Source organism: Aptenodytes patagonicus, chromosome 14 (assembly GCF_965638725.1).
Source record: "Aptenodytes patagonicus chromosome 14, bAptPat1.pri.cur, whole genome shotgun sequence".
Lineage (NCBI taxonomy): Eukaryota > Metazoa > Chordata > Aves > Sphenisciformes > Spheniscidae > Aptenodytes > Aptenodytes patagonicus.
Window position 1 is genome coordinate 12,317,182 of NC_134962.1, and position 22,188 is coordinate 12,339,369.

General features: G+C 48.2%; 1 protein-coding gene across 5 annotated transcripts in view; it reads left to right on the top strand.

The window, feature by feature from the left end:
• The window catches only part of ZHX3 (zinc fingers and homeoboxes 3), a 46,966-nt gene that overhangs the window by 18,276 nt on the left and 6,502 nt on the right, over positions 1-22,188 (top strand). For 2 of the 5 annotated variants that reach the window (XM_076352338.1, XM_076352340.1), the window contains exon 2: positions 1,002-1,108. The gene's annotated coding sequence lies outside the window, so the exon portion shown is untranslated. Of the gene's footprint in view, positions 1-1,001; positions 1,109-10,192; positions 10,220-12,025; positions 12,064-21,429; positions 21,627-22,188 lie in introns of those variants that run through there. The other 3 variants (XM_076352339.1, XM_076352341.1, XM_076352342.1) reach the window with 3 other exon arrangements.

A 22,188-nucleotide genomic window follows, 5' to 3' on the forward strand; every position in this document is an offset into this window, starting at 1 on the left:
TCTCTCCATGCTGCTTATTTACTTATTTATTTTAATCAGAGAAACTCACTGGTTGTGAGCAAAGGGTATGGTCAGCGGAATCCAACCTGAGAAATCAGCGGGGCTTTGGCAGGGGACTTCAGCCTGAGCACACACGCTGGCTGAAGCACAGAGACACTTGGGACGTGTTGCTGGGGGAGGAGAACCTGCCCCTGGCTGCGTTCCGGCAGGAGCAGCAAACGAGCCTAAATTTTCCTTTACTCGGAAATCACAACATAATTTTCCTATTTTTCATCCTTGTTACGAGCTCTGGCTCACCTTTTTCCAGGGTGACTCTTTGTTTTTCAGTATGCTGCTTTCTCCCCTGGTCTGAACTTAATCCCAGAAATCCACTTGGCTGGTTATCCCTTTAGACGGTTAAGTTTAGAAATTATGAAATACATGGGGCTGGCTCTGCTGCTTCTCCGGGGATGAGGGAACGGGGACTGGACGGCAGCAGAGGAAAATGGAGGGGAGAGAGGAAGCCCACAGCTAAAAGCAAAGCTGGAGGTTATATATAGCTGCAGGCTGCGGCAGTGTCGGTCAGGGTGCTGTGATTGCTGCTTTAAATATGTTCTCGGCCATTGAGGTTTCCAGTCCTGTTAACGAACCAAGCCCATGAGCGGCGGCCGAGAGCCGGGGAGCAGCGTCCCTGGTTTCCAGCACGCTGCAGCTGGGAGGCTTTTACTTTTACTGGGTTGAGAGCAGCACGGCTGAGTGCTTGGCGATTAATTCAGCAAACCTGGTTAACTTCTGATAAATGACGTCTTTGCTAATTGGGGGGGGGGGGGAATCAAAGGTATGTGTTTTGGGATGCTTCAGTGAGGATGTACTGTGGGAGCACGGCGGGGTGGACAGCATGAGCTGGGAGACACCTTAAACTGATCAGTGTTTTGTTTTTACTTTTAGCCTTTACTAACCAAGGGTCACCTTCTCCTTCGGAGGCGCAGCAGTAATTTTTGGTGTAACGTCTTCTCTTCCAGCCCTGAATCCCGGCGCAGCTGAAGCGACTGCAGGCACTTTAAAGATGCACACGAGCGTCGAGGAGGAACTGGAGAACGACAAGCCAAGGTCGTGGTCCGTCGTGCAGGTAGGTCACCGCTGCCACCTCAGGCCCCGCGTGCAGTGCGCACCATGCAGCTTTCTGTCTTATGTAGCTTGGGCAGAGAGATTTGGCGTATTTCAGTGTATTGCAGGTTTCTTCTATGAAGGCTGTTCTAGCCCGAGGGCTGAAATAAGTGGTCATGCAATGGTTTGCTCCGTTAACCTTTGAGCCCTGCTATGCTCCATGGTCAGTACAGGTCTTGGGTTATGCTCCCAGCGCTCTCTGAGAAGGGGGTAGGGTTTTTTTTGCTTCTGAATGTCACGCCTGGGGCAGGACAGAGTTCGGATGTCCTGTGTGTTTGTACTCTTCTCCTGGCTGGTGCTCCTCTATCTTTGTGCTAGACCACTGATTTATTTTTTTTCCCCTCCCCTAAGAATCCATATAACAATAAATGTTCATCTGTCCCGTCTTGTGGATGAGGGGTCAGGAGAGCGATGCATTTTCTCCTTGGCTTCTGTGGATGGAAGACATGTGCTTGGAAATAACACTCTGGTTTTCCATTACGCTGTTCCAGACTTTTGAAGAAGAAATTGGGTCTCATACCAGAGCGAAGCCATTTTATTTGTAAGAAACGAAGCTCTATGGTTAAGCCTTAGTGAGCAGACTGGCGGGGAATTCATTCACCCAGTTCATGGCTGTGTGATAAATGACAGTGTCCCCATGGAAATGGGGATTTTCAAATCCTAAAGTGATTTCTACCCAGCTTGTGGCATGCCTGGAGACTGCTTGTTTCTAGACTTTATTAAATAATCAGCATTGGGAGTACAACAACTGGACTGATGCTGTTTGCTGTAGCTTTCCTGACACGCTTCCAGTTCTGCAGGCTAAATCCAGTCTGTTAAACTGGTAGGAATAAACTAACGGACCCTGCTGTAGCACGTGATGTGCTGGGATCCACGTGCACCCTCAGCCTCCGAGAGCTGTCCTCCTTGAAGCTGCCCCAATTCATTGCACACAAGGTGGGTCCTCAAACACCTTATGGCAGTAATCTTGCAAACGCAGTGAAGGTTGTTGCTCTCTGGGTTGTCTTACCATTATAGATGGAGAATTCAGCAGGAGGAAGAGGGTGAAGCTTTTGTAGCTTCTCTCCGACTTGGTAAACAGAGTCGGGGCCTCTTGGGAGGGAGAGTAGGGAGAAGGGAATTAAATTTTATATCCCTTGGTATTTGCCACTGAAAGATAGTAATAATGTATTTGGATGCTTGGTGTGGAAGGTCACTGGGTAAGTGGGAAGGATTCCTTTGTGTTACATCTGCAGAAAATAATGTCGTTTATTACTCAAGGGCTTGCATCCAGAGACAGATCGTGGCATTGTAGCAATATGTGTCATCCTCTCTGTGTGCTCGTGGTCCTGCGCTGGCACACGGAGGCTTTCCAATATCTTCTTAGGGAGCTTTAAGAAGCAAACTCAGGATCTCTGCTCTAGGACTTGGCCCCTTTCTCTCCACTCCTCCTCTGGTGTCCTCTCCCTCCCAATTCATTTGTTTTTAAAATGGTTGTGCTATTGTGTGCATCAATATGCACATAGCCCGTCTTGTTTTTCTCTTGGACTGAAAGTGCAAAGCAAATCTGTTTATGGTTTTGGTGAGCTAATTCTTCCCCACCCTAGATTTTTAAATAGACTCTTTCTTTACCAAGCTTGCGGAGCTTGCAGGATGTATTGAAGTAATGGGAAAAATATGTTGTGTGTTAACCTTCCTTTTTTGTAAAGCTTTGTTTACAACACCCTATTCCTAGCAGTGCATTTGGGAAGTGCATATCTGGATGCTGAAGCAAGTAGAAGACTTTGAAATAAGAAAATGGGAATTTAATGCATTCAGGGAGGAAATGTTTTGAATTTTCAACTTTCAGCGCTTGGATTGTGGAGCAAAATCTAGTGAGCTGTGCTTAGTTGTCCCTTCAGTTGTTTAACTTCCCTTCCCCTCCTGCAAATCCCAGTTCTCAGGCTTGGCTGTTCCCTGGGCTGCCTGTTGCCTTCAGACAGGCTCCTCCAAAGCCATTGTTGACTCAGACCTTACAGATGAAGGTAAGAGCAGCAAGGAATGCTCTTGGCCTGTAAATAGTCCGTTGGATTAAGGGCTCGGTATGTCACTGGTGTGTTGGAAATGTTATTTTTACCTCTTGATTTCGTCCTTCCTATGAATCAATCTTAGACCTGTCTGTTTAGGTTAACAACCTTTTCTACATCCTTGCGGGGGTTTGCAGAGCGCCGTCCTGCTCTGTGCACAGCGGTTTCACCAGCGTGTTTTGGTTGCTGGGAGGCAGAGCTTAGCTCCGCTACGGGAGCACTAGAAAAGCCCCAGGGACACCAGTGTCCGCGACGTCCAGCCGGTGGCTTGGCTCCCAGCACTTGTGCAGGAGCTCTCCTGCAGCCTGCCCGCCTCGCTGCTGCACCTCCTCTCCTCAAAACCTGGGCCGTGGCTATTATTTATTTCTACTGCAAAACTATGAGCTGCTTGTGACTGGCCACGGGGCGGGAGCTATACGTGGAGGTGGCCACTACATGTGCAAATGCACTTCTCCAGCCTGAGCTTTGCGGGGCAGATGTTGGCTTGGCTGAGGCCTCTGGGTACTCCTGTAACATAAATAAGCAGGAGTAGGATTTCAAAGCAAGCAAATTTTTGGCATAGTTGGTGTCACGCCTCTTCATCCCTGTGTTTAGGGCCCATGGATCTGGAGGCCCACGGCTGCTAGTATGGTCTTGTTGCTAATAACCTACTGGAGGTGCTTCTGCTGAGCTGGCCCTCGCAGAGGGCTGAGGGGTTCATCCCGGTCAGACGGCGTGATTGTACTGAAGACAGGACCCATGGCGTGAAAAGCATATGGTGCTTTCACAAAACCGGGTGTTCTGTGTGAAATCTCTGGTCCCGGCTACAGCGTTGAACGTGCTCCTCACCGGGGTTTATGGTCAGGTGTTGCGGAGCGACAGCAAGGTCTTCTGGTGAGTAGCCTTAAAGCAAAATGGGCTGGGGCAGGGTTACCGTGCTCACACGGCTGCGATGGGCTATTCCGCCGAACAGCTGCCTCTGCTCTGCCAGTAAAGAAGAGATGGGGAAAAGATATATTTAATTTCCCCACCCTGAGAGAGAAATTTTTCCTGAGAGCAAATGTTCACCTGCAAATCTGCAGCAGAGCACAAAGTAAAGAATTCCCCACTCGAAGGCTTTGCAAAGCAGAATTGTCCTTTATCCATGTAATTTGGTAGCGCTTGGGTTTTTTTCTGTGACAGAGTCTTAGTGGAGGCGAAGTTCTCTCTTTTTTATCTTCTCTCTTCCTGTTGAGCCAACAGAGTTTGGTGCTCCCTGGGAAGGTGATGGTTGGGGGTTAGCACTGAATAATGCTCATCGCTCCCCAGGCAGGCGGCTGTGGCCCTGAGCGTGGAGCTGTGAAGCTGTTCTGGGAACTGACTGCAGTGGTCTACCTCTGTTTTCACTTTCATATCTCCCCAGTCAGTATGTGTAACTGTAAAGTTTTCCCAACTTGCAGCTCAGACGCTGTTTTCCTGATGCCCTTGCATCCCTTTCCCTCACTCCTCCCTTCCTAGTCTTATTTCTTATTGACCTATCTGCTCAGGACATACATGCAATATCAGTGTGACAAATTAAATTGCTTGTACCCAGAAAGATGAGGCCACTGGATGCTTAAACGCTGCATAAACTTCTTGGCTAGCCCCGCACTGACTGTTTTGACTCCCCCCTGTGCAGCCCGCATTGTACTGCGCGAAAGGCAAATTCTATGGCCCTTTCCAAGCCTATTGCCCAACACTTTCACTATTTATCATCAGCTGAAAATTATCTGAGTGCTGTAGATATCCACGGATGTGGTTTGATTGTCTGTTGTATTAAAAATTCCATCTGTCTATCAGAAGGATTTGGTTCTGCTGTTCCTGTTTGCATGTGCGTGGGCTTCTCCCCGTGCTGGAGGTCAGAGGGGTTTGGGGCACGGAATGATGCTGCAGCCCGGGCTCTGCTGTTCCTCTGGGCTCTGTGAGCGAGGCGAGCTGTCCCCCAGGAAGGCATCGGGGTACGTGGGGAGGTGGTACTGCTGGGGCACCAACAGCAGCCGTCCTCACCCCACAGACTTGCAGGAGCAGCCAGCCTGGATGCTACCGAGATGCCTTCAACCAGCCCTGCCCGGTGAGGGTACCCTGAGGGTACGGAAGGCTCCAGCGAAGGCCGTTTCTAGTTTCTGTGAATGGACTGGGGTATGCTGAGAGATGCTGTAGGCAGATTTTCTTTAGGAAGGCAAAGAGCTGTGCCCGTGGCCCATGAAAGCATGGGTAAAGTGCATTCGGGTTTTTTTGTAGCAACACAAACTGATGGCACGCCAGGTTCAAGGAGAGGCCTCGTGCGAAGGGAAAGGCTTTTTGATGTTTGGCTCAGTGGTAAGGCTGCAATATTCTGTTTCATCCAGAGGTATTTATGAACGAAGATGCAAATCCAAGGTGAAACTCAGGAACTGGCAAGCTCTTCCTCACTGGAGGCCACCCTTCAAAACAACGTGATTAACTGCGGAGGAAAAACACCTCCTTATCTCCCACCTTGATCTGGAGCCTTACAAGCACTTTGGTGGTTCAGCTGTCTGCAGCGCTCGGCGAGTTGTCTGTTCCAGCACACTGAACATGCTGCAAGTTTTATTTTATTTTATTTCCAAAACAACCCTTTGAGCGTGTTGGGCTGGAAGGGAAACTCATAATTCTCTGTGCCAATATAATTCAGCATAATCTCTTGGCAGTGCTTTTGTATGCAAACTGGGAAGGTTTCTGACTAAAGGTGACCCATTAAAAGGATGATCTCTGATAAATAACTATACTGGGGACTCGCAAGTCCTGGGTTCAATTACTTGCTTTGCTATAAGCTTCCTGTGACCTTGGGCAAGTTATTTAAAATTGCTCTGTGCCTCATTTCCCTTTCTGTAGCACGTCAGTGACAGCATTTCCCTTCCAGCCAGGAGCTGTGGCAGTGGGAAGGCGGTCCCTACCCTTTTCCATAGTCAGTGTGTGAAGAACCCGGATGGAGTAGAAAGCATGACTATCTCATGGGCCTTTCTTCTGTTCTCCTGGGGACAACAGAACAGGATGATCCATTTAAATGGTTTTACAGATGCCCAGAGCTCTTGCTCTGTGAGATCCTGGGGCTCCCTGCATAACTGCAGACATGCACTAGCAAGGTGATTGCTCCTTGAGCGGAGAAGCCTTCCTTAGCATCACTTTCAGTTTTTCTTTTAGCTTTAAATCGACAGCCAGTTTGGGTAGGGCAGGTTTCTGGTGCTCCTTTGGCCTCCGCATGAAGTTTTCCTTTAATGTAGTCTTCTGCGTTTGCTCCTGTGCTGCCTTTCTGCTTTAAATCCGGGTGGATGCTAGGGAGAGGCGACGGCTTTGTGAATAAAGAAGAGATGCTGGCATGTGGAGCTGCTCCCCACTGCAGCGTGCGGACGTACCTCGGGCAGATTGTTTCATCTCTCTCCACTTCGGTTTCATCTTTGCAGTGGGGGGTAACAGCGCTGACCACCCCTTTTACCAATTCCTAAATGGTGAGAGGCTTTTCCACATCCCTGAAACGTGCTAAAACCTCCTGGTTGGAAAGGCAGGGGGCTTGCTGGCTCCCGCGTTGTGTCATGAAGACCCCTTGCCATTCCCATGGGATAAGCCCGTGGGAAGCCTCCACATGACAGCCACATCCAGGCATCGGCAGGAGCTGCCTCCAGCTGCCTGTGTTTCAGGTGCAGCAGAGCTGCAGAAGGAGTGATGCTGAACCGCCTTCGTCCTGATGGCATGCAGCCCCTCTTCCCTCTGCAAGAGCCTGATGGTCCAGGGGTAGATCCAGGAGAGCCGCTGGCCTGAGACCCCCGCCCCGTGTCAGCACCTCCGGCGGCGGCTGAGCTCCAGCTGGTGTGGGGTGCTGTGGTTGAGTAGATGGAAATGAACGTCTTTGAGACGTGGCAGAAAATCAGGCCTCGTGGTGTTTGTGGGTGGGTAAAAATGCTCCTGGGGAATATCTGACTCTCCAGAAATAACGAAAAATACAGATATGTATATTTGCCTCTGGTCATATAGTTGGGTTCAATGGCTTGTGCAGGCTGTTGAGAAGTACACCAAAGCAGCTTAGCAGCAGAATGTAAACTGGGGCCAGCTCTTTCATCTTTGGTGTGAATATTTGTTGTATGAAGTTTTTATCACCTGTGCAAGAGGCGTGGCCCAGCAGCTGGGAAAATCCATCCCTTTTGGACAGAAGCTTTGCTTTCATCTCCATTCTGCCCTTCCCAAGAATGAAAACCCCAAACCCTTTCCTCTTCAAGGTATCTTGAGTTATTTAATGACGTGCCGGGTGGGATGCTGTGAGGCTGGGCAGCTGGCAGCTCGTGCTGTTCGGGGCAGGATAACAGGTTGGGGCTGCTTCTAGACCAGGGGGTTGTAAACCTCAGACTTCAGGTAGGTCTGCCAGCTATTCCCTTAGACTCTGCCTGTAGCTGGGAACCCTCCCGCGGTAAAACTGTGTCTTGAACAGCAGGCCTGACACTGGTAAAAGGGAAGAAATCAGACTGTCGATATAGGGGATGTGGTATCTTCAGGTGCTTATCCTGTCTAACCACCTTCTTCTCCCCTTGCGTGGCTTGTGTGAACCTCACGCTGGCACAACGCACATTTAAGGCCGTAGACTTTTCCCTAAGTTGTGGGCCTTCTAATTGTTCAAGCTGCTTTGTACATTGGGGAGGGTGAGCTCCAGGCTGGCGTGCATGTGCATGGAAGTTCACACGGACGTGTGACTTCCGAGAGCCTTCAGAGTTGTCCCTTGGAAGATCCTAAAAGGAGGTGCTCTGGGGAGAGGCTCAGCAAGTGTCCCTTGGGGAGAATCTAAAATGCCATGAAATAACTGCTGGCAGAGGAAGGGAGGGAAGAGGAGAAGATGCCAGGCAACGAGGAGGAGGCTAGCAGCAATGCCCTAACGTAGATGATCCCTGGTGAACGGTTTCAGAACACCTGTATGCTCTGGGGGACGGCAAGTGGTGTGTTGCTCACTGTAACTCGAATATCCTCCTGCGAGCAAGGCTTGGCCGGCGGGGAGCTGCAGTCCCGTGGGACCTTGCCCAAGATGGCAACTTGTGTAACCTAAAATGTGAGGGTATCTTCTTCGCCAGCAGCTTTTCACCACTCACCAGCACTTGCCAGGTGGTGATGAGACTTGTGCCTGATTTTAGAAGGGGGGAGAGGATGAAGGGTACAGATAGCAGCTGGCCCTGAATTTTGGGTGCCGCCCCTAGTGATTGCTGAGTCCTTTTGATGTGAAAGCAGATGGTCTAGAAGAACCTTAAAAAGAGTGGCAGTATAGCTCTTCAGTGTTTTGGACAGTGCTGCAAACCACTTTCCCAGCTGTCACTGGGAGGTATGTACAGTTTTACAGCATTAATCCAGGGAGAGTTCACTTAACGAACTCTCTCGCTCGGCTGCTCTGCCTGATCCTGGCCACTTGGGTAAGCAGCTTGACGCAAGGATTCGTGTGATTGATCTTAAGAGCATTACCCTTGCGGGGTTTCACTGCGAAGCTACCTCTTCTGCTTCTGACTTGATTGGGGATGAGTCCTGCAGACTGTGAACACTTCTTCCCCTTGCTCCCCTGACACCGTAGACATCTATTTGCTTAATCTTTTGTCAGCAAGTGATTATGGGCTTGTGTATGGAGGGAGTTCCTGCTGTCCTGAGCTTTATCCAGCGTGACACGCTGTCATTTTGGTGCAATATCATTGAGATGCTTCCAAGTCTGCTCTCTCCCAGCCCAAGGAAGAAAGCAGATGCCTGGAGGACTACGTTCTGCTAACGTGGCTACGATTTGGACTGCTGCCCTAGAAATGAAAGGCTCCATCATGCCATTACCAAGCCCCCGAGCCAGCCGGTCATCCCCATTCCTGTATTTGCAGACTGCCTGCTGACAGAGCAGAAATATTATTTTTACATTATGGTCCCCTGCGCTGACTCCTCCTGCAGTTTAGTTTATCCTGTTGTTTTCTTAGTTACGTTAAGCAGATTTAATGATATATACTGCACCGTTCACCCTAATGATGATGAACGTTTTAGACTGGTGTAATGAAACCACCCTTCATTTCTTTCTGAAAAAGGAGGAGGAAGTCTTGTTTTCTGTTTGTCTGAGGTTGTAACTTAGGCCGTGACGCTTTTGGTGGTGTAAATCAGAAATATTTCTGTTATCCATGGTATACTTTGCAATGAGAACTTTCCCATGCTCGGTTGAAGGGCTGGGAAATTTTAGTTCCCTGAAAGACAGCTTTTCTCCGAAGGCTTCAAGATAAATTAGCTCTAATGAAATGAGAGCCTTCAAATAGGCAAACTGATTTTTTTTTTTTTATTGACTCATTTCTTTTCATTCCTTGGTTATTCCCTTATTCCCCTGGAAGGATGCTGTTCCCATCCTGCTAGCCCTGCACCCAGTCTCGTCTAACTCGCAAACAATTGTTTGCAAAGGGTGGGATGATTTCAAGAGGGCAAAATGCAGCAGTCGGCTCTCCTTTAAGCAGCGTAATGATAGAAAACAGGCACAAATCCTTTCCCTTTTTTCTCCCATCGCTCCCCTTTATGTCACCTGTCTGCCTGATTTGGGCAAATAAAGCAGCTATTAGTAAACTCTATTTGCTGTTGTCAGAGGAAGGGGCAAAAAGTCCTGGAACCTGTCTACATTTATGGTGGGTTTTTTTTTTTCTTCTTTCTTTTTTTTTTGAGCAATTCATCTGGATTTTTGAAAGAAGTATTACTCAATGGTCTCTGTAAATTACACAAGTGGCCAGAAAGCTGTTCTGTATCCATGCAGCAGAAGTTTATAGGAAACAGGAGCTTGGTACTGATAGGCAGCTTCGCCTGCCTGGTGAAGAATTGATGGAAACTCTTTGCTGGGAGTGGGGGGGTTGGCCCAGATGTCCTCCAGCGGTCCCTCCCAGCTTGAGTTGTTATGTGTTTCTATGGCACCCGCAAAGGCCCCAAAATAGGACACTGGGGAGCCGAGCCAGCAATGCGGCTGAGCAGCGGCCTTAATTCTGCAAAGGGGGCTGCGCAGAGCTCTTTGGAAAAGCAAGTGGTGTCATTCTTTCAAGGTGAGCCAGCACCCGCTTGTGGGGACGGGACCGAGGTTTCTACCACGCGGGCTGAGATTGTGGGAGCAAGGCCCAAACACACGTGGCAGGAGCCCTTGGGGTTGGCACGTCGCTGTCAAAACCCAGAGCTCCTGCTCTCCTCTGCGGGACTGTCCTAAGCAGGCAATGAGCTGGGGCGGTGGGGTGGTAGCAAGTCTCTTTGCACTTGTGTGAACATATAAAATGTTCAGAAAACTCATCTAATACAGCTGTTGGAGATGCACTAGTAACTTCACACCTGGCTGCACGCACAGAAAGCAACCCGGGCATTTCCTTGGGTTGTAATTTCTACAGGTGTATTTTTGAAGCCTATGGCCAAGACCTGAAGATCGGTTCGGTATGGCTTGGCAGTAATTGGGCAGTATTTGCATAATAATAGTAATTTCCTTGTTCTCACTTCCTAAATTTAGTTTACAAGACCATGCTGCAATGTGACTTAAAGCTGTAAGTATTTGTCTCTGTTGGCAGTTGGAAATGTAGTATTAGCTGTTACTCTTTACAGAAATAAGTGCTCAGTGTTGGAGCTAAATTGAATAATATGGTGGTGTTCGTATCTTAATCTTTCAAATAGCACTCTTAAGTTCACTCCATTGATGTTTGAAAGGCTTAAAAATAATAAACTCCATTGTATAGAGCTTTGAATACAGAGTGGAGGCTTAGTAATTGCTGGCATTTCATGGGCAGACTCGCTAACACATGGCGAGGAAGCAATTCTCCCAGTGTGCCTGATTTTTTTTAAATTAATCTCCTTGCATCAAGGCCTCGTGATCCACAAATTAATAAGTACATCAATATTTTGAATAAAGGCTTGCAGGAGAGCTCAGTGCAAAACCCCAAAGCCTTTACTTGGGTCATCATACTGTTTTAGAACACCTCTTGTCTTCCTCATCAGTCTGCCGAAAGCTCTTTCCATCCCCGAGCTGTTGAGCAGGGTAGGTGGAATGGGCTGGTGAGCTCGTCTTCCAGCCAGTAAGAGACTCCACCGGCTGGCCATCATCAGAGAGCCGAAATCCTGAGCCCGTGTCCCCTGTAGGAAGGTAACCACCTAACTCCCAACCTTCCACTCTTCACAGGAAGGGGAAAAAAGCCAAATATTTGGTGGTTTTTTTTTTTTTTTAATGGTGTTCAAACTGAGGTCCCTGAGGAATCGAGTGTCGAAGGGAGAGCTCTGAAAGCAGGGATCTGGCTTTGCTGATTTTCCTTGGAAGATGTCTATAGTTCCCCTGCATCCTTGAGAATAAATTTTTAAATGAGGAGTCACAGAGGGCAGCTAAGGAAAAGGTTGGTTAGACCAGCAGACATGATTTAAAAAACAAACAAAAAATCAGGAGAGGGAGAGGAGGAGAACATGATTTGTTTATCACAACTGTACTTGAAACTTATTTTAAATGTCTGTCTTCTGAGAGCAAGGAAATTCCTTTTGCTTCCAGCAGTAAATAACTGGGATGCTTTTAGCTCACAGCTGACCTACAGAGAATGGTGGGTTTTCAACTAAAAAAATAATTGACTCTCCAGTAAGGACAACCCATTCCAAGTGTCACTAAACAGCTGGAGAAAGAGAAGAGTCCTGACAAGCATGGTTCAGATCACAAATAACCCTTGAACTTTGTTCTGTATCTCTGCGTACCGTCCAGGGTGGCTTGACAAATGGTTTTGAACAAATACAGTTTTCAAACCAGAGAGCGGATGACAAGGGTTGCGTTTGGCTGGCAGGTGCGCAATTCGGACGCCTGGATATTGCCCATGGAGATCTCGAATGAAATCCCAAATCCATTTTTCTCTTACTATCAATCCTAAAAGAAATGGTGAGTATTTCAGAGAAAGGGAGAAGGTTGTCCCCTGTGAGGTCTCAGGGATCAGTGGATGAGGGTTTGGTGGTAGGGACTATGTACTTCTCCATGCCTGCTCTTCTCGGCAACTGAGTGGTGGAGCACCTAATGTTAGCTGCGGTGAGGAGGACTTCTGAAGCTCAGCTTCCCATCAGGCATGTCTCAGCAAAGGGTTTGGCCGTTAGGATGCTTAATGGTCTGCCCTAGTCCATGCCAGCAGGAACTATTGGGAAGTGACTAGATGTGGAAGTCTGTCACTTATGTAGGTACTAGAAAGGAGCTGGACTTCTTTGGAAAATGGTGTTCCAGCTGAAGGAGCTGGAAACTTGCCGGTCTGACCATATGCTTCTGAAGTTCTTGTGGTTCAACGCTTTAGGCCAGGGTATTGTCTATTTAAGGCAATGGAAGAAAACCCTGTGCCACTCTTGCAAAGTAGGTATGTGAACTGTAAGCATCAGGACCAAATGGTAGTTCTAGAATTAGATGGTGTCCCTAATTTCCCTCTTCAGTTTTAAGTGGATGCAGCATTCTCCACTTACAGTCTCAACTGTTGTGTTGCATTGTTGTATGGGTTTGAACATCTGCCCCTTCCAGCCACAAAAGTGGCTGTGTTCCAGTGATGGGTGGTTTCTTTCTATTCAGGGATCCTCTGAGGCCTGGAAAAGCTTGAGTATTAGGCATGACATACTGTCAACTGTTGCAGATCTCCTTGGCTCCCCTCCTCCCAGCATCTGCAAGGCCAGAGTTAACCGTCTTGGTTTGTCCATGCACCATGCGTAGCACAGAAAGACCCTGGCCCTGCCAGCTGCTGCTGCTGAACAGGGAGTGGGACCTCACCAGAAACCAATGCCGAAAACATTTGTGGTCCCAGCCTCTAGGAAAGGGAAGATCTGTCGTCAGCTCCTTAGGGAGGGCTGTGTTGCTGGGACCACCCATAGCACCCTCGCTAGTGGATGCTCATCCTCCATGCAGCACCTCTGCTCTAGCGGTGTTGTCCCACTGCGTGGCAGGGAAAGGAGCAGGCAAAGCGGCCTCTGCAAACCTCTGCAGGAGTACTTTGCCCGGCATTAAAAATGGTTGGGATGCTAGAGCAGAGTGGGGGGAGACAAGGTGCCGGTCCCACGCAGGTCTCTCAGCCCAGTATTTCTTTCCCCCGGCATTGTGCTGGTGATTGACTGTCGTTCGCTTGGCAAAAGCCTTTTGAATATTCATTTGGCTGACGGGAGATGAGAGTACGGTAGCTGCTTGAAATCAGCTTGGGGAGGGGAAGCAAAGATGACTGCCTTTTTCTTGCTACTATTGCTGCTTGAACTCTCTCAAATGCATACTTCACATGGGTAAATGATTGTGGAGACCTCAGCCTAACAAACAAGCCTGGTCTTGTAAAGCAAAAATTATAGTGCCTGCATACTTGCCATCCTCATTCAAAAGCCCATTCCTCATTAATATCACTTTGTACATATTATTGCAGCTCGAAATGCCATTCCTCTTCTCCCCACCCATTTCCTTGACTGGCTGTGACATACAGGAACTACACCCAGTGCTTGACTTGCCTCTCCTGACCTTTTGTAACTTGGCTCCAAACTCCTTTTTTTGGGTCTTTTGCAAAACACTGTCAGAAGGGAAAAATCCTTTGTTAAAACACAGCCAACTCCTGCCTCAACGTGGAACAGTTTGTTCTGCTGAAAGAATGAGCCAGTTCAGTGAGCAGAAAAACATTGCCATAAACCAGCGGATTCAATAAGCTGCAAAAGCTATCGGCTGTGCTCAAGGTCTGAAAGAATGACTCTGAAGCAGGATCCACGGGGGAGGGGAAAAAAAAAAATCCACTATCCCAACCTGCCAAACTCCGTTTCCTTACTTTCAGCCCAAGTATTTTGCAGTTGTCTTTTTGGTTATAGCAACTGTAAGCGGGGGAATGGGAGCTGATGCTGAGCCAGAACGTAACGCAGCGTTCAAAGCTAGCATATTGGAAAAGGGCACGGTAGATGAAGTAATCCAAAAATGCTCAGCTGGGAAGGGGCTGCAGCACTGTAGCAGTCTTCAGTCTGTGCTGCAGATGGGCTCCAGCGCCCTATGCTTGCTGTCTGGTACTATTTAGTAGCTCGGTTTAGTCCTTCCCACCCACATCTTGTTTTAAAGCTCTGGACACTCTTTATTTCCCTGGAATTGCTGCGGGTCTGTCCCTTAGGTGGCCGCTCAGTAACTGGTGATCAGCCTGTCTTCAGCAAGCGTTTCTTCATTGCACAAGGACTTGGATGCTCGGTGAGAAATCCGTGTGACCCTCTAGCAGGCTTTTGGGTTTGTGGTTCTGCAGCGGGATCATTTCAGTGCTGGTATAAAAGCTGACGCTGGTTTTCTTTTAGCAATAAATGTGCTAGCATCTAGAGCTGAGGTTCCCGAATCTGGGGTGATGGCCCCCAAATAGGGTCACCCATATGGAGGTGGATGTGCAAACCTGGAAGTGGGGTCGTGAGCAGAAGTGCTTCAGAAACACGGGCTCAGAGGCTTCCCCCAAAATGACTCCTTGGGACTGGGCAGGCTGCAGCAGTGCTGAGAGCACGGTGGGCTTCTGCGCTTCGCGTGCTCTGTTGCTATCGGGTGCTCATACCTGTGAACTCCTCGCCAGCTTGGCCGAGAGTTTCCTGCTGATTTAAAAGACTCGAGTACCCTTGTCAGAAATTTAACATGGACCAAGGTCTACCTCTGGTTCTCATTTTGCTTTGGGAACCGGGAGTCTTTACTCCGAGCTCACTGATAGTTTTTTGGCTTGGAGCCAGTTCAGCAATTTCAGATAATAAAAATACAAAGAAGTATATTTTAGGTGTAACCTACCCCTTTTCACATGCATTCCAAAGGGCTGCGTCTGCCAAAGCTGGTCTTGCCCTACCTAAATGGTGATGCTTGATAATAAGCTCTAAGCGTGGGATCGCAAGGCGTGTAGCAAAGTTCGAACGTGGTGTGGCAGAATATTACTGACCTGCGTGGGGCCGTTTGAGGTGCCTGTGATCAAGCTGCAATCACAAACAGATCCCTGACAATGCAAGCAAAAAGAAGACCTCCTAGAGAAAGCACAAGGGGCTGAAATCGGAGCTCCTGTGCATTTATAAACACGACCGATGCTCTCATACTGTCCTGTTCAGGCACAAACCAACCCGCTGGTATTCACCAGCTGAGTGCGAGGTGATGGGAGACCCAGATACCGATGAGCTGAGGGACTTCTTGAAGCTCCGTTAATGCTGTCTGGTGTCCTCTGCTGGTAGCGTTAACCTCGGAGCTGGCTCTGTTGAGAGATGATTATCGGTCTGCTGGACCTTTTCCTTTGGGGGAACGCCAGGAATGTTTTGCAACATGGGCAAAATGTGAGGATTGAAGCTACGGAGGTGGGTCCCTGGGATGCTGGGACTGTGAACCCTGCTAAGGTAGTGTAACTCGGAGTAAATCTGTAATGAAGCCTCTATGCCAAAAGAGATTTTTATTTTTTTTGGAAGATGTTAATGGTATGATTGCATAACATTTATTTTGTGCTCAATCAAATGGATGAGGGCAGAGGAAAAGGAGTGAGTGAATTAATGCTAGTGATGTTCAAACAGAAGCATGCAAAGCTCCAAGGGATGATCAGTGGTTTTGTTTTGATGTGCGTTGTGGTTTTTTTTTATTCCTGACATTTTCCTGAAATATAGCACGCAGGCTTGTCTCTAAGGGGGGCACATTGCCAATAGTCTAAAGGTTATATTATCCTAGTGACCTATTTTTATACTCTAATCGCGTTCTGTTTCAGCCACCCCTTTCTAGCCTTCCATCTCGCTCGGTTTTGTGCTCATCTGAAAAAAAGCAGAGATAATTACTGTTAGTCCCCGGGTGCTAAGGCAGCAAGCCAGCCTCTACCCAGGTAACGACGGCAAAGGCGAGTTGCTGCTGTTTTGGAAGCTCGAGAGCAATCCAAAAACACAGCTCGTAAATGGGTGACGACTTGAAACAGGGCGATGAGGAGTGTTGAGGGGCAGAGGAGAGAGGTCTTCTCTTAAAGGCAAATTTTAAATGGAGAAGTACAGCAGTTTGTAGAAGGGCAAAATTTTGATGAATAGCTCTGTTTAACTAGCCTAAATGGGAAAGACGCTTTTCTACTCTAGGCCTGCCAAGTAATGGAGAATGAATACGATTGTTCGGTCAACTGGCTTCCACTGCCTTTAGACTGTACACGCGCTTTCAAAGCCAGGCTTAAGCTACAAAGCACCCTGACCAGTCGACATAAAGAGAAATTGTTCCTTAGTACAAATGTTGACTATGTGATGCTGCTTGAAGCTCGAAACTGCTGAAATTTCTGCGTGTGTTTGTACATTTGTGCAGTGCAAAATAATAAGATGCGAAGAGGCTTTTCTTGCCTGCGTGGCTTCTCTTGGGTTGTGGTTATTTTACTGCTGGTTGCTTTCCCTGTTCTTGTTGAGAGCACCTGAATTTTGAGTGCCTGCAGTGTTAGTGCAGTAGCGATCTGCTTTGGAGGGGAAAATCTCATTAACTGTTCATTCATGGGAGCTTGCTGTCCCGTATGGGGTTCAACCCTGAAAGAATTAAGTGTGTCACGACCTTGGTCTGGGTTATGGACCAGCTCTGGGTGGCAGATGCTACCTACAGGTGCCAGCCCTAGGCAAGGGCACGGTGTAGAGATGCACACCGCTTGCCAGGAGCCAGGGTGATGCTCTGCTGCTGGTGTTTTTAGGCTGCTGGAGATGATCCCATCCCGTGACTTCCCTTCCAGCTGCAGGCTTTGCAAACAGTTATCCAGGGAGGATGGCTGGATCCCAGCTAGCCGGGATACACTGCCACAGACTGGGAATAGAGGAGCTCAACCCTGCCAAATCTTGCCTTTTCTTCTCTGTTAGAGAGCCATGCTCGTGCAGCTAAGAGAGGTCCCGTCCGCACCTGGGAAGTTGGGATTTGCTCTAGAGAGGTGGGCTGATCACTCTAACTGCGTCTGTCCGTAGTGAACCACAGGGATGTCGCCTGGAGAGGTCTTTGCCAAGTTGCCGGAGTGTGTCCATCCACATAGCGTGTCCCTGGGATGGATTAGCAATAGCTGCTCTGTTCCTGGCAGGGGACGGTGCCCTCGAAGCCCATTGGTGATGCTGCTGCATGCCCTTTCCCCGTGCTTTGTTATGCTTTTGTTGTAACCAAAGCCTGTGACTCCAAGTCTGTGGCGATGAAACCCAGGTTAGAGTTGGTGTGGGGCAGCCTCTGGTGAGGGAACAACCCTTTGCCCCTTCTCACCTGGGTCTCGAGAGTGCAGGAGTCTTCAGCCTTCCTCTCTCCTGCCAGCCCACGCTGGGTACGTTTTGGCAATAAATTAATAAAACTGGTGAAACTCCTACGTGACTTGTCATGAACGGATTCCAACTGCAGAACAAATGTTAATGCCCAACTGAAGAGAAGTAAGAGTCCCGGGACTGGTGTGGCTGGCAACAGGGGCAGCCATGGGGCTGTGCCCCTCATACACCTGCACTCACTGCTGCATGGACCTGTTTTTCCTCCCCTCCCCAGCACCCAGGTAAATGCACCCAGTCCCAGGCTACTGAGCTGGCACCCAGCGCTGCCCAGAGCAAAGTGTGTGCCTGCCGTGCTGGGGGGGACCCGCTGCGAAACACGGTGGGATTTCCCTCTGGGGTGCTTGGTGGTGGGAAGGGGAAGGCAGCTCAGCCCTCGGGTCTGGGTGCCGCAGAGAGCACCCGCTCATTGGTGCTGGCCACAGGGATCTTTTATCTACTGACCTTTACTTGCTAATTACCTGTGGGGAGTTGGGAAGTCATCATCTGTGGACTTCCCAAAGACAGATGTGCATCTTCTGGGCCTGGCTGGAGGTAGAGCCTAAAGGGGAGAGACAAAAACTCTCAAACGTCAACTTTTTTTCCTCCTTTGATTCCCCCTCCATATTATGCTATCAGCCGGGGCCTGCAGAGTTACAGCTTAAAATCAAACCGCTATTATTTAAAGTGCCAATATTGTGCTTGGCTTTGTATGAGACAGAAACATCAACTTTGTCCCTGACCTGGGGAGTGTGTCTGCCTGCCTAGCAGGCACCGAAAGTGTTGAGAAAACTGTTATTTTATTTCTATTTTGGTGTTGATTTTTTCTTTTTTTTTTAACTGAGCATTTACTTTTCAGCAGAGCTGCATCAAACACCAGAGCCCACAGTAGAGCACGTAGCCATCCTACGTGTCCACGTGGAGCCTTGTCCCCAGCGTGAGCATAGGGCACTCAGGAGGTGGCTGGGCTGGGGGTAGAGAAGGGCGGCTGTCCCATCGTCCCCGTGCCTGGGCGGTGGGACCAGAGCTGCTGTGCCCGGCTGTGCGCTGCCTGGCCGGTGATGCTGCCTGGTGGGTTTTCTGGTGGTTGTTTCTAGGCGAGGTTTGCAAAAGGTCACAAAAATTAATCTTCTAACTGGGGACCTTGGCACTGCGCGGAATGAATGTTTTGCATTAACAACCAAACTCATTAATTCACTGAAACATTTAAAACCAAACCAGTTATATCCAGCCAAGCTGGAAAAAGCTGAAAGTTCGTACTCAGCAGTGCAGATTTCGAAACCTCCCTTTGTTAATCTCTGCAGAAGTAAATTTTCTGAAATTGCTAAGCTCACTTTGACCGATCTCGGCATTGTTTTCCTCAGCAGAGGCAAAGCTGCTCTGCAGAGGGTTAGCGGTGTGTACCTGGACCTGCCGGTGGGGACGGGAAGGCTCCTGTGCTGGGGAGGAAGGAGGGCTGGTACGGGAGGTGTTGCAGGAGGGGAATGCTCATAGCAGCACTGTAGGTTTTGGGCTGTGTCTAGCAGAAACGCTGCGCTGTTTTCATAGATTGGGACCCCAGATTTAACAGTTTCCATTTTCCTCCTCTATTATTATTTTCTGAATCGCTAGGGGTAGTTGAAATCGTAGCCTAGCACGTCTTGTGGTGCTCCTTCTGCTTGTTTGTAAGCTGGAGGTGGGTCGCTAGCATGTGGCCTTTGTGGGCCTCCTACACGGAGGAGAGACGAGCAGACCCGGGCAGTGCAGGAGCCTGCAGTTCCCCTGTCCTCGCCACTGACTCCGAGTACGGGGCTTGTCACTTCTGAGCCGCAGCCCTTGAGAAACTGATGGGTGGCCACCAATCTGGCTGTCCCTGTAGCCATGACATGGTGACAACAGCGTAAAACTGCATCTACCAGTGGAGCAGAGCTTTCCCGTGGTGATTTTTTTAACTGTTTTAAGTTGGGAGCTGTACAGACAAGCAATCGCGGCCGTACATCAGGGAGGGGGAACCACAGCCCAACCCAAGCCGTTCACCTGGGTTCGTGCCTGCCTTGTGCAAAGGCCGGGCTGCTCTGCCCTGTCACGGGAGCGGGGTGTGCACAGTTGTCTCGCTGTCCGAACACACATCAGCCCCAGGGTCAGTTCCTGGTGCTTTAGATACGAGAGAAATGTACCCCCAGCCACGTGCTGGGCTGGGATCCGGCCTGGCCAAAGGAGCCTTTGGGCAGCCTTTCCCTTCCAGCATTAGTTTCTCTGGGAGCATCGCTGGGACTGAATCGGTTTGACTCTGCTTTAAGTCAGTTTTCCCTCAAATTTCCAACAACGGTGGCAGGTTTAGGTGCACAGGTCATTTGACCTGCTTACTCTGCTACCTCACTATTAAATTAGCAGGTATAAATTAAATAGGAACCATGAATTTAAGTACAATCCCTTTGTCTTCCTGACTGCCAGCTATTCCATTCAGCTAATGTCTCTTTGCTCCAGTTAATCATAAAATAATACATGGCTGTACAGCTTGGTCTGAGGCATTTGCAGTGGTGGTATACGGAGCTCCATTGTAAGGCTGTTTTTTAATTAATTAATTTTTCTGCCATTACTTTACCCTATCCATCAAAACAGCCGTGCTTACTTTAATGACGGAGAAATCGGTGAATTATCCATTCTGTTATATATTAGTGGTGTATTAAAGTATTAGTGCATTCCAGAAGGTGAGCAGTGAATAAAACATGCTCCGAACATGTGGTTATGCAACTGTTCCATGGAAATGAAACGGACAAACAGTACACTTGATTAACTTTTTTTTTTCCCAGTAAATTGGCACTGTGATTCACTTCCAGCTAAATTTGCAATCTGTGTTCTCAGGTGGCATTAATATTGGAGCCCCAGCAGGAGAGCTGTGGCGGCTGGGGCCGCTTTGATTGCATTTTTAACGAAAGTTGTTGGAGAGAGCACAGAGCTCGATGCAAATGTGCTGGTAAATGAAATGCAGAGCTTTTAGGTTCTCTGTAGGTGGGTCAGGCCATTCACATTTACCCAAAAGAATAGTGACGGCGTGCTCGGGAGAGGCACTCCGTTAACGTGGCACAATGGGGGTCTTTGTGTATCTCCGTTGCTCTGTATCAAATTTACTCTGTTGACAGATAAAAATCATCTTTTTGATATCTGGTGACTCCATAAACATTAGGTAAGATCCTCCTGGGCCTCGAGCTGTCTCAGTAATGGAGGCTCTGGAACTGGATCTCTATCAGGAGTTTGCTGGAAGTGAAAAACCTTGCAGAGGGCCCAGCAGTTTCTCCCTGGCCTGTGTTAGAGCTGCAGAATAGAATTAAATAAGAATTCCCTTTTACCGTTGCTTCCCTGACATGAAACTCCTTTCAGCCTTTAAAGCTATATTTTGTAGCCTTCAGGCTGGTCTTATTGTTTTTTTCCTAATTGACTCGACTTGGAAAGGTCATTGTACCCTGCTAGATTGTGTAATATTTAACTTAGCATCAAAAATGAGGATCTTGGGATTGGTGTCAAATGGATGCTGTTCCCCTCTGAATAGCAAAGCCCATTCATAGTCATCCAAGTATTCGACTTGCTAATGCTAATGCATAACTTTCTGGCCCTCTGCAGAGGGAAAGACTAACCACGAAAAGGTGGGATGAGAGTGGCATAAAGCAGGTATTGAGAACACGCAGTTCGCACTGTCTAAATCAAGATCGCAGCTTTAATACCTTTTTTATTTATAGATTTTTTTTTTAAAGTTATAATTTCTAGCCTTTCACGAAGCTTTAGCATAGCAAACAGTCTTTTCTGATGCCAAGTTCAGTGATGACTAACACTATTTACAGGACTGTTTTGTAATCTCAGATCAGCCCACATTAACGGGAAGTTACGTTTTCCCATCAGTCGTTTAAATGGTGCCTGAGAGTTGCTGAGGCCAGAATCGGCCATCTAGGCTCTCCTGTTTGGAAAAAATGATGTCAGCTTTCAGAACAATTTTTTAAAAAACTTCTAATGAAGTTAGGGAGGTCAAATTGTACTTCCTCCATTTGATTTTTTTTTTTTGCATTAGGACCTTTCATTCCTCTGTTCTAAAAGCTACCGACAAAAATAAGCAGAGGAGGTATTGCATAAGCACCACAAAGTCATTTGCCCGATCTGCATTTCTCAGTGCATGAGATCAGCTCAGAATATCTGATATGAGAAAGCTACTGGTGCGCAACTGCTGTAATGGATAGGAGTTACCTCTGTGAGTCATCTGATAGGATGGTAAGTTGGTCTTTTTTTTGTTTTTAATTTAAGTTCAAGTTTTTATGAGTGTTTTTATAAAGCTCAGTTGCCGTTAGTGCAAATCCCAGGAAAATCTGGCACCGAGTCTTTGTAATATGAACCAGTGCGTCCATATGCTTCCAAGTGACCTTGCAATCTGGAAAAATACCATTTTATCCCTGTGTTTAAAAGAAAAAAAGCAGAGTTGCTGTATAAAAGGTTGACAGAGGGGTTAAGGCAGAGATGTTGCTCCCTCAGATGTGCTGCCCTCCCTGTTGTTGCGACCGTCACCAGGCAAGTGACTCCTGGTGCCAGCTACAGCAGACAGCTTTACTGCCCTCGGGTCGTGATCTGGGGCACCGAGCATCCGCTGTGCAGATGGCAAAGCTACATCAGGCCAGGAATAAGGTTGTGGCTAATGCCCTGGCCTTCCACAGGCTGGAGCAGTTCGGGAACTGCTTTAGCTTCAGAAAAAATAAAGAAGAGAAAAAATTATTCCTTTTTTTTTTTTTTAAACTGTGACAGATCTCTGGTCACCCCAAGCCCGGCAAAATGGGCTCGT